Genomic DNA, 13,606 nt, shown 5'->3' with positions numbered 1-13,606 from the left:
CCGCGTAAAATGGAACTCTGCGTTCGAGGAGGCGGGGCGAAGTGCCTTCTCGTGAAAAACGGACAATATATGTGTGATCGTAACTTCAATAAATATAAATAATTCGGGAAGGTTTGCAACTAAAGTTCTGTGAAACGACTCACATGCAACATACGGTACTTAAAGAATTATTTTTATTTGTTTTTTTTTTTTTTTTCGGACATAGAAATGAAGCCGATAATTTGATTTTGCATCGAGAAGTACAATCGTAAACAAATTGTGGGAAAAAAGAAAAAAAAAAGATCGTTTTGATGATTTTTTAAATATTTTAGGATATTTTAGGTACCACCTTGAAGGTCCCTCCTTGCGACAAATGTTCATGTGTTTTTAATTTTTACTTTCTCTAGTCCCTCAGAAGAATGTTAACGGTTAACATAATGCCCTCTCCCACTCCAAATAAAAATAACGGCTTTAAAAGTCAAAAAGAAAAAAAATTGGGAGGGGGAGGAAGTGGCACTATCTCTAAAACTCTAAAATGGGATGGGTAGGGGGAAACAGTGGTCATACTTGAATTCAGGGAGTCATTTTATATAACATTTTACAGAACAAACTGATACAATTGACATTGATAGTGTTGTTAAAGATTTTCCGTTGATGAAAAGTAGAAAATTAATAGTTTAGGTTAAGAAGAGAAAATCTTTTCAAGTATAAATATATGTATCAAGGATAAATATATGTATGTCAGGTAATTTATAATCACTTTTTTGTTTCTTTTTCTTTCCAATAAAGGGTTTAAGAATTACTACCAGTATTTATATACAGTTTTTGATCACGTTTAAAATGTTTTGATTTAAGAAAAATATTATCGCTCATAATGCAAAAATTTTTGAAAAATATTTCGATCAACAATATTTCCTGTTGAAGTGAGATTGCATTGAAATGTAAAACATGCTTCGGATAATAAAATCCTGTTTTCGTTCTGTAAAATACTAAAACTGTCATTTGGGGGGGGGGGGGGGCATTTAGCATGAGAATGTAAGAGGGGCGGCAAATTTGGTGTCTGCCCCGGGCGGCAGAAACCTACGCTACGCCGCTGGCTTTTAAAAATTATCAATAATTTTAATCAATATTTAGGTTAACTTAAGGTAAACTAAAAATGTAGTAACATCGATTACAAATGCTTTAAAAGATCAGCAGTTTCCAATTGGTACTTTTTATTTTTAAAAAAGAACTAAAATCTCAAATGCACTAAGCAATTTTCGGCAAAGCCAGTTTTAATGTTGGCATGTTTCAAAAAAGAGAGTTTAATTTTGGGACTTCAAATTTTTATAACCATTATTCATTTCATGAAAAAGAAAACAAATGCAGAATGAAAGCTATTAAAATACTAATAAGACCACAGATGCAGCGCAGAAAATACTAGTAATTTCTAGCTATGTGTGGATTGGATTTTTTTTTTAAGAAAAGGGAAAATAAAACCTAATATTAAATCAGAGCGTCATAATTTTCGTATGGATATTTCTTTTCCTTTTAGTAGCTTTATCAGATAGTCTTCAAAAATGAGCTTGAATTTTCTTTCTCCCAATTAACAGGAAAATTCGTATATATATCCCCGGAATGCGACATTTACCGTACTGCAGCATCTTTGCCCAAATGGCGCAGCAGTTTCACTCATCAGAGGGAAAAATTGGGAAGAAATTCCCTGACATTTCCAGAAATTTCAACACTCTGTTATATTTCCTGACATTTCCCTAATCATGAGGCAATTTTTATTTTCACTGACAATTCCAGGTTTTTCAGGTGCGTGTCAACCCTGAAACCCCTTTGATCAGATCAAAAAGGTCTGAAATTGCATTTTTTAGCCCTTAATTTTGGAAAATTTACAAAATGGTTGAAAATTACTCCTTTTGAAATGCCGGCCAGCCGCTGCAAAAAACTTTCTGTAAGAGACTTATCTACCACTGAGGGGTGCCAACCTCTTTCTTTAAAAAAAATTAAAAAAAAAAAATAATTTGAATTTTGACCTCTTGAATTCAAATTGTTTTTGGCAATCACGAGTGTGTGTGTTTGTGTGTGGGGGGGAGGGTATGTGTGTGTAGGCATCTGTTTGTGTCTGTGGGCAGGTATGAGTGTGTGGGTAGTTGTGTATGAGTGTGGGGGGTGGGGGGTGGGAATGTGTATGTGTGTGTGTAGCATATGTGTTTGTGTCTGTGTGTAGCATATGTGTTTGTGTCTGTGTGCAGGCAAAAGTGTGTGGGTAGTTGTGCGTAGGTGTCTGGATGTATGTGTGCGTGCGTGTGTGTATGTGTGTGTTTGTGTCTGTGTGTACGTGTGTGTATGTATGCGTGTAAGTGTGGGATATTGACGCAGCCTGGAGACGGTTTTCGCTATAGGAGCAGCATCGTGAGGAGGCTGATCGACGGTGATGCTGCAGAGGGTGGCGGGGGAAAATAAAATCATAGGATATCAAAACAGTCAAATAAAAGCAATAAGCAATCGTGATTGCTCAAAAAAAAATGTTGCAGCTTTCTTCATTCATTGTTTTTTCTTAATTGAAGTTAATTAAGCTTAATTTTTAATCATTTCCAAATTTAGACTGATTTTGTAATTCGATAGATTTGAATATTACATATTTATTGATGCCAGTGTTATCACTTCCAAGATATACTTTCTATGCTCTTGTAGCTAAAATTCAAGCTAGTGCAAATAAACAAAATAATGGAAAACAAACACAAAAAGAAGTGTTTTGTATCAAACATTTAGTGGGAGCACCTTTGGCAGTTAAAACAGTTTGAATTCTCCTTGGAACGGATACCTGCAAGTTCTGGATAATGGAATGTTGTACCATTCCTCTTGCTAAAACAAGCTCTAACTCTCGGAGAGACGCAGGAGGAGGATAGCTGGATCTTATTTTGTTTTCCAGATCAGATCACAAGGACTCTATGATATTCGTGCTTGGGCAGGCCGTGGAAGGTGTACAACTGCAGGGGTCCCCCCCCTTAATAACGAGATGACCTTGCCCCCCCCTCTAGGTAACTGCATCCTCATGTTCCCGAAACCATGACTAAATAGTTTTACTTCGGTGAATCAGGGCGTTGTTATCTTGATTTATGAAATCCCCAAACAGAAACAATGTCTGCATTGTGGAATGCCTGTAGTCGGCCAAAAGATTGACAGCAAGCGCTAGTGACCCGTCCATGTAAGGTGACAAGGGAACCTGCTGTAACCCATGAGATGAAGCCCCGAACCATTGTGCAAACACTCCTATTCTTCACTGTAAGGAGGAGACTGTTTGGATTCTAGGCTTCTGTGGTTGTTCAATACACGTAAGTTCAGTTATGATTAATTTATTTAGATATGTTTGCAAAGCAATATTTTAGTTGAATTAAGATAGTTAACTTTTGATATAAGCAATAAATAAATGCCTTTGTGCCGAGGAATAACAGGAAGTATCCAATTTTGTTTATCACAAATAAACAGATTACAGAATACACGTGTTTCGAGGTTTCAAGGAACCCCTTTTTCAATTCAAAGGTGTAAGCTTCTACCTGTAGATGTAAAGACCCCCCAGTAAAAGCCTTTTACTGAGTGTCTTTACATCTAGAAGCTTACACCTTCCTTTGAATTGAAAAAGGGGTTCCTTGAAACCCCGAAACAATTGTAATATGTAATGTTTATTTGTGCTAAACAACGTTGGATATTTCCTGTTATAATTTTAGAAATGTTTGTAAAACAATACTTCGACAAATATGTTAAGATTAGATAGATTTTCTAACACAGTCAGCTTAGGTTTGCCGCCAAGTGTAGTTTAAATGTCAAATTACCTTTCTTACAGGAAATAATATTCAAATAGTTTTAAAGACTGGAATAAGCAACAGCATGAGCAACAAACGTTGAAATGAGCGAAAGTGATATGAGCAAAAATAAACATTTACAAAAAATTTAATGTTAAGCAAGAAGATTCGAAGATCCTCTATAAATTAGTCAAATAGTGCGAGAAAGAATGCCGAAATTAATCAATGAAAGTTGGGGAAGCTTGTAAATTTATGAAAAGTGAGCACATGATGAGGAAAAAATAAGAGTTCAATTGCATACACTTTTATAGCTGCTTAAACTTATCAAAAAATGAACTCAATCAAAAGAGGCAATCATAGATAGAAATATTTATTTAGAATACCTCTGCTATACATGTAACACAAACAGCAAGCACAATGCAGCTAAGTACATAAATTAATTACTCAACAAAAAATATAAATTAAACGCACTGTTCAAAACAACACAAATACCACAAATACACCTTTGTATTTCAAATTAAATCACAAAGCTAGAAATATCAATAACATGAGTCTAGAATTCCACTTATAAAAGTAATATTTGACTCATTCAACCAATCTAAATTTATCCTTTTATCCAACATTAAATATAAAATTTCAAATACAAATATTGCAAAGGAAGAGTAACTTAATAATACAAATAGTTTTCGGGCTTGCAGACCGTAGTCCTACTAGAACCTTTCTGGCTGATGTTTCTCCTGACATGTCTTAGGAATCATCAGAGCACAAAATTCGCAAGAAAAGCTGCACCACATGAAAAGAGAAGACTGTCCATATGAGCAGTTTGCTGGACAGTGGACAGTCTATGAAGTTTCCTCTTCCAAGTGTTTGACTTCTCCCTTGAATTCATTTGTACTCTGGATAAGCCAGACATGTCTGACTTTATAAACAGGGGCATTTTTCATCTGGCACAGGTGTGGATATTTTCTTTCATGTGGTCAGGCAAGGCATGAACAGCCTTCTCCTTTCATACGGTCAGTCAAGACATGAATGATCTTTTACTTTCATGTTTAACTTGGACATTTTCTTTCATTTCGTTCTTTCATTCATTTTCATCGTTTGTGCATTTGTGTAGGTTGATAGTAGTGATTCATTAATTTCACTGCATCTTGTTACAGGTGAATAAAACACCAACTATCTCTTTCATAAGTCTTGTTGCTGTTCTTATTTGGTACTTCTATTCTGTCCCAGAGATATTTGGAACTGTAAGAATCCAACAGGTAAGTGGCATAACCCTCTTTAAGTGTGCTTATTTTAGAATGTGTATTTTTTTTAAAGATCTAAACATTTGCTTTACACAAAACATACCAACAGTCTGGTTATGACAGTTTAAGTCACGAATCGAATCGTAACTTAAGTAGCTAAGGCTAAACGGTGCTTTTTTCCTATGTCTGCTATGGTGGAGTGTTTTGCTTCCTTATTAACTCCATGTTAATCCACAATCAAGGAGCAAAACACGCTACTTCACCATAACAGATAAAGACAGAAAGCTTCATTTAGCCCCAAGATAGCAGACGGGTTGCTATTTAAGTTACAATCCACGGTTTTAGTTCAGGCAAGGCATACACAGTCTTCTCCTTTCATGTGGTACAGATTTGAACATTTTCTTTTAAGTGGTACAGATTTTTCCTTCGAATTCATTTGTGCTTTGAAGAAGTTAAAGACATGTCAGACAAAACATCAGATAGAAACATTTTAGATGGGCCACAGCCTATGAGCTCTGAAAATAGTCACATCATTTACACCGGCCATGAAAGTCGCAGCTATTGTGCAAAATTCAGGGTTCCCAACAGACTTTCAGTTGGTCCCTATCGAAAAAAGGGACCTTAATTCCAAAGAAAAGGGGGCCTTTTTCTAAACTTTTAAAGGTTAAAAGAAGGAATGCAATGATTAATTGGCAACTTCACCATTTTTTTATAATTCACTATTTTTTATTCATTAATAGGTGCGTGCATAGAAGTTTTGGGGCCTGTCACAAATGACTTTTATGCTCCCCCCCCCCCCTACTGTTTACCCCTACGTCCTGAAATATATTTTATTCCTTATTTTAAAATCTCGGACTTTCAAACTTCAGGCTCAGGCACGGGCAAACAGTTGCTCCTTCACCCCCCCCCCCGCCCCCTGCTGATTAATAGCCTGAAAATCCTTTTGTTATAGAGTTACTTTTGCATAGAATAAGAATATATGCTGGATGAATTTTTTACACATACCAATAGTTTACACCAGGGTTCCCAATAGAGCGCGAGACCGCGAGAATCTCGCACTTTCAAACGAAATCTCGCATAAAAAATATTTTGATGCGAGACATTCTCGCGCCTATAAATATTTAATCAAAGTGCGAGATTCTCGCGAATTATCAGGCCACATAACCACAAAAAGAAAAAAGAAAAAAAAAATCCTTTAAATCAGCGATTTCGGAAAGTTCTGACAAATTTTTCAGCCTCTCGCTACAACGTATCTCTTTTCTTCATAACCAGTTTTACCACCAAATTTTGGCGGAAGTCGCGTTTAGGTGTCGTAGAGGCAATACGTCGCCAATACGGAAGCGCTGCTCTTTTCACTACGCAGTGTCGTCCGCGTCTTTAGAGGTGGTGAAAGTAATTAAGCCTCAAGCCGTTTTTCGGAGGGAGGGTCGCCAGCGGAGTGTCGTCAAGCACAAGAGAGTAGCTGTTTGTAAAATAAGATTCCGAAAATATCTACTGTCTCATCTGTTCGCGAATGTGAAAAAGCTATAAACTAAAAGTCTTAGATGCTTAAGAATATTAATTATTGAAATAAAACAGCGAATTCGGTTGCTATAATTTGCTATTAGTGCGTTATTTTTATTACAATATGCTGCTTAAAGTTGGAAAAGCTGCAACTAATTTAACGCATTTCAAGTTTGACTTACAATGAGATTTTATCACAGATTGACATTATCATAAACTTATTACTTTTTTTTATTCTGAACAACAGGGGTGCCCACCGGGGGTCTGGGGGGGGGGGGAATTATGGCGCGAATTCCGCCATGAAAAAAAAATTTCGGGGGGGAGGGGGAGATTCCTAAATATATTTCTTCAAATAGATAAATTAAAAAAAATCCTGATTTTTTTTAATTTGAAATATTTACTTTTATTTTATTCTGTTTACATTTTATTTCATTTATTTAATCAGTTTGTGTGTGTATGTGGTCTGTCATTGGAACAGAACTTTTCTAGTAAAATAATAATAATAATAATAACTATTAAAAATAAATAAATAAATAAAAAACATTAATAAATAAATAAATAGATAAACTAAAAGAAAAACGCTTAAAAATAAAAAAAACGGAAAGAGGGTTGGGAAATTTTGATAAATTTCGGAAATTTAGAGGTGTTTTGCTGTCAAAAAGTTTTTTTTTTTTTTTTGGAAAAATGGAAAATTTGAATATTTACAAATTAAAATGCAGTTAGCTCGTTTTCTTAGAAAACATCAAAAATATATGTGCCATTCATATTATTCTTTCTTTTTAACAGAAACATATGCCAAATGTTTCTGTTTAAAATATTATCACGTACCTTTCTTTGTTCAAAGCTTCAAAAATTACCCATTTTATTCTAATCATAATTCATCCGTTAGTTTTGAATGAAACGTGAAATTATAAAAGCTAAGTTCTCCATTCTACAGTACTAAGCATCGAGTCTGCTGCTGATTCATTTTAAGCGCAATTTATGAAGAGTTAATTGAAAGTGCCCATATAAAACAAGAAATCAATGAAACGGAATCTAAGGACTAAAATGTTCAGCGGCTATTTGCTGTTCGGAAGGAATTGTGACTTTATTAATTTCGTATTTTTCCCCCATTCTTCACTGTTTTTCTACTGCATGTACGAAACCTACAAATCAGCTTATCACAAACATTAAATTAAAAATTATATATTACCATAAAATCTGATTTCAAAGAATCAAAATAGAAAGATCTTGAGATAAAACCGTTCATTTCATATACTTATGCATTCGATATCGTGTTTGTACACTAATATCTTTGTCTTGTTAAATTATTTTTTTTATTTCATTCATTTATTTATTTATTTTTTTTCAAATTAATTTTTTAGGTCGAGAAGTAGCGGATAAAAAAGAAAAAGACAGTGTGAGAGAGATAAAATTGAATATTATAAGCAAAAGAGTTTAAAATTTCAAATACTCAAGACTCTTTTAAACTTATTGCTGATTGAATGCTAATCACAACCAACTGAAAGCACTATATCATAACTTACTCATTTTTAATCATTATTGAGCAGAAAAGAATCTGTTCGATAAATAAAAAAATTTTTAATGCACACTTTTTCCTTCACGCAGTAATTCTAACCTTAAAAGATAGAAGAGCAAAATAAAGAACATAAGAGAAGCAGAAGAAAATCATCTTGCATGCCCCTGCACGTTGCTTTCTCTGCCACAAACGGGTAACTCAAGTTGTAACTAAACAGAGAGGTTCCAAAACTCTTTCTGTTGACCGCTATCCGATGTTTTCCGTTTTTCTCGGACACCCTACCTAGTTTGTAATAAGTAAAGAGTAAAATAAATCGGGTAATTTAATACTTTCATTTGAATGTTCCAAAACAGAGTGAATCAAATGGTTAAATTTTACTGAAAGCGTTCTAAGATTTAAGGAAAATGTCACGGGAATGAAGATTTTAGCGGTCTTAAAATATTGATTTTAAAACATTAAATAACGACAAAGAAAATCCTTATTATTGGCTAATTTTTATGATTGACTCAGTTCGATAGGCTTAACTCCATTAGAAAAAATTTAAAGTGGTGGGATATTTTATTCATGCTCTAATTAATTTAAACGTTACGAAATGCAAATCTGTTAAATTCACAGCCTTTAATAATGCAAATAAATGTAATGTTTTAATTGGAAGGCCGAATTTGTTGTTTTGACAATATTTTTCTGTTCGGTTTCGAATTTTTCATTATTAAGTAGTTGCATTAGCATTACCCCAAAACTATTTAAAAACTTAAATGATGTTTTGTAATCTTTGTGTTCATTTTATACACATTTATTTAGCGATCAATAATTTAAATACTAATAACAGTATTAAGCAGAAGTACTGCATTAATAACAATGTCCACTTTTATTACAAAATTCAAAATGGTGGTGGGGTAAGGGGGGAGTCTTAACACTCTTTTATTTTGTACATTACTTCAAAATGTTTCTCGCTAAATGACCACAGTAATCGCCTCTGGAAATTTCAGTAGTCATCAACTTGAGTCAAGCAAATGTTTCATGCATGAACATGCTCTAAAAATTTTAGTACTTAATAAAATTTCTAATTCATACCTTATTACATTTACTATAATTAGAAAAATTAACTTCTTACAAATCAAATGCGGTTTATTTTTCTTACAAAACATCAAAAATATTAAACATTCAAAAATATAATGCAATCCATATTATTCTCTCTGTTTAACAAAAACACATGCGAAATGTTTCTATCTGTTTAAAAAATTAGCACGTAGTTTTCTTTGTTCAACGTTTCAAAAATTACCCAAATTATTCTACTCATCATTCATCCGTTAATTTTGAATGAAATGTGATTTCTGAAAAAGTTCAATGCATTTTTATTATTATTATGATTTCTTATATTTGGAAATTTTTAGACTTTCAACCCAACTACCTAAGAAATTGAAACGAAAAATTGAAAAAAAAAAAGAGAAGAGAAACCTCTGGGAAAGGGCCCTACAGACTTTGTTGTAGGGGGACCAAAAACTTATATATCCGGACCTGGTTTCTTTTATGAAGTTTCTCTCAACGTAACTATAGGGCTACAAGCAAATAATGGTGGAATAATTTCTCTTCAACTACATATTGAGCTAATAATCAAAATATTTGAGGAGAATCTCCTAAGATTGCTGTTCTAAATTTAGATTATTTTTTCATTGCGTATTTCTTACTTACAACATAAATGATTCCTTAGGCATTCCTTAGACAAAGATTCCTTAGGTGAGAGAGATTCGTTATGTCATTTTAATTGAAGTAACTATTGGGCTACAAGAAAATAATGGTTAAAGAATTTTTCTGGAACTACATATTGAGCCAATAATCAAAATTAATCTTATTTCAGTTCGTATTCATATGAATGTACTTTAAAAAAAGTTTTAACATAAATCACTTTTGTGAGAATCACAAGATTTTTTTCAAAATCATACGAGTAAAATCCTTTTGTTATAGAGAATTATATACCAGGAATTTTTATGGTATACATTTGGATATGGCGTTAAGGAATACTACCGCTCAATTTATATAAAAGCAAAGTTCTTCATTCTACAATATTGGGCATAGGATCTGCTGCTAGATTCATTTCAATTGCAATTTAATTAAAAGTGCCAATATACAACAAGAAATTAATGAAACGGACTCCAATGACTAAAATGTTCAGCGGCTATTTGCTGTTCGGAATTGTGACTTTAAATATATACTCGTATATATATATATATATATATATATATATATATATATATATATATATATATATATATATATATATATATATATATATATTCATTCTTCACGTGTTTTTCTACTGCATGTACACAAAAATTCAGAAATTGAATTAAAAATTATAATTTACCATAAAAAAATAAAAAATTCATTTAAAAAAATTTCAACACACACACACAAGACAAAGCTGAATAAAAGTCAACTTTTGCTGTTCACCAGTAGTTGCATAATTTTTACTGACTGTTTGCAGCTTCTTTTACTTTTGAAAACCATTTTGTAATTGAAATTACTTTTCAATTATGTTTATTGATTGAAAGATTATTATGTATCACGTCAGATTTTTTGAGAAAAAACTTTTTTTTTCATGTAAATGTTTACCTATTTATAAATTTTGTATGATTTGTTGGAATTCAAAATCTATTTTTTTTTTAAATTAGATTTTTAAATGTATGTCCCAGGCAACAAATTATTAAAGTTAAAACTGCAATTATTTCCTGTGTATCACTAGTCATTGTTGTATTAATCTTTTTCTTTAATTTATAGTAATTTCTCAGCTCGTTATGTTTCGCTTTAATTTGAATTTTCACAAACACTAATGCAAAAAGTTAATCAGATGGTTGCAATTTAATTTCCCTAATTCAGATATTCTTGTGACATTTGCATTCCGTGAGTCGTTTTTTTTTTTTTTTTTTTTGTTATTATATTATTTCTTTCAATTCATCTCATCAGAAACAAGCACTCGCTTTGTCATGACTATAAATAATAAAATACTGGAAAAAGTCATAGTTTCCGCGTCAGCTTTATGTTTTAGTTTCGGGAACGCTTCTTTTACAGGCATTTAAGTGAGCAGATGGGAGTCAAATTCATCAACTAAAAAGTTACAGCATGCATTGCACAACGGTTAAGTAAGGGCTAAGGGGGGAGGTGAATGTGCTTTCACAACCATCCGATAAAAATGTTGAAAAATTAAATATGTTTATTTTTTGGACTATTTATGTATAATATTAGAAGAAAAGATAGAAGTGAAATATGCTTGGGAGTGAAAAGTCCATCAATTCCGCAAGTGTACTTTTCTTCCAAACGCAATTTAACTGCACAGTTGGATTTCAACAAAGCAAATGCCCACTGCACACATCTGGCATCCATTCTTCAGAAAAAAAGCCAGGAATAGAGAACGATCACAAACTATCTTGCTATCATTGATCGGACATCGGGGTGGTAATTAGTATCCCGTCGTGTCTGTGGTCATGTGTTCCCCTCAACAAACCTTGCGCCCCTCTTTTTTCTTGGAATTCCTAGTCAAAAGCTATAGCAACCCAAGCAACTTCTGAGCCAATTCCGAGAAACTCCAATTCAACATTGGCGCCAAACGCGTGCTCACTTTCCCTGTATGTTAGCTTTTGTGTCATACCATCATTATTAGAAGTCGTTGTTTTCTCGGCAATACACTCACGCAGTGTCCAATCTTCTACTTTTACTATCTTTGGTACGCCCATCGATCACTAAGCAATTGTCCAACATGTCAATGGTCACCCACTAGTGGCTAGGGAGATCATTTTAGCAAACGTGCTTTGTGCATGTTTCGCCTGGAAAATATTCTCACTCATCCTTAGCAATGGAAAAGTATCTACTTGCGAGTTCTAATGTTTCAAATAAAAAGAAAATGGAAAATAGTGAGAAAGAAAATGATCAATTAAATATGCCACCGGAAAAAAAGAAAAAGCTTGACAAATATCAACCAAAATGGCAAAGTATATATGATTGGCTGGAAACGGAAGAAAAAAATGGAGTTATCCTTATGTTTTGTAAACTTTGCCGAGCCCACAAGAAGCGTAATCCATTTGCAAAAGGTAAATTCAAAGTATTTTATTTATTAATTTTTTCATCTAATAATTACAGTAAAAGCTCAATTATTTGTCCTGTATTTAAATCCAAAAGAAATCCAAATTTTACCAAAATCCAAAGTGATGATTTAATATTTTATCAGTAAATATTTTGTAAGTCGCTCAAAAAAATTATTTTTAAAATAAAAATTGCAACTATGAACGAAAAAAAAAATTTAACAGTATACCAATGGCCTAAATTTTTTTTCTTATTCTTGGATAAGGAAATGCAAATAACGAGTTATAATATATATTTAAAAAAAAAAAAATATTTTTATATGAGTACGAAATTTGTACATTACCAAATTTTAATTCAATCATTGAATTTTATTATTATTTGGAAAAATAAAAAAACATTTTGTATTTAAAGCTTAAAACAACTGTTTCAAAGAGAATCGCCGAATCATCTTGCAGGGATATTTTGCGAATGCTTGAAATATTGCTAAGCTTGATTCTTAGCTCGTTTCCAACACGACGTGAAATTAAAGAGGAGAAATTTGTTCCCATAAGATTTTTAAAAAATGATAGAAGTAGGAATTCAGTTAACTTGAACGAGCTTTTACTGTACATGTATTGTTTGTGAGTTTGTGACATTATTTCTGTTAATTAGTGTATCATGTAAGGGCGGATCCAGTGATTGCTTTTAGTGATATTGTTGTTGGAAGAGAGTGGCGGTGGGGAGGAGAGGGGGCATAAAAGGAACATTCGAAAGAAGATGGGGTGTAAGGGGGGAATTTTTAGAAATTCAAATTTCCAAAATAATATTTTTGGCTGTATTTGGTTGATTTTATGAAAGGGGGGGGGGAGCAAGCCTCCGTCACCCTTACTCTGGATCCGCACTTGGTGTCAAGGTAGAAAATAGTGTTAATGTTAAACAATCATCCAAAAACAAAAATTCCTAAAAATATTTTTTATAACTGCATTATCCTTAAAATAACAACGTCCATAAACAAATTTAAAAACTAAATAAATAAAAAAACCGCCAAGAAATATAAAATTCAATAATACGTAGAGTTGTGTTGTATACTTAAATTTCATTTTAAATTTTAATAGTCTTAACTATGTTGCATCTGAAAAATAAAATTAAGAAAATGAAATTATTTACTTTTTGATATTAAGCTGTCCGCCGAAAGTTAAAATGTCATTAAAATGATAAATATTACAAAAAAATAAATAAATAAATTCTCAGACAAACTGTGTACTAAATTTTATAGCTGTAAATTTGGTAGTTTACTCGTAGTTTGAATTTCTTCGATACACTAACAGAAACTTTTTGTAATAAATAGATATAAATCCGAATATTCGTTTATTTTTATTCAAATTACTTTTGTTTCAGAGGGTTGTACTTCGTATAAAACAACTTCTTTGGATCGCCATAAAATGTGTAAAGAACATTTGCAAACCATTGAGGCAGAATCCTGCAAAAAAGATATGCAAGTAGCTACGGTA

This window comes from Uloborus diversus, chromosome 2, assembly GCF_026930045.1.
Source record: "Uloborus diversus isolate 005 chromosome 2, Udiv.v.3.1, whole genome shotgun sequence".
NCBI classification, from domain to species: domain Eukaryota; kingdom Metazoa; phylum Arthropoda; class Arachnida; order Araneae; family Uloboridae; genus Uloborus; species Uloborus diversus.
This window is presented reverse-complemented; position numbering follows the sequence as displayed.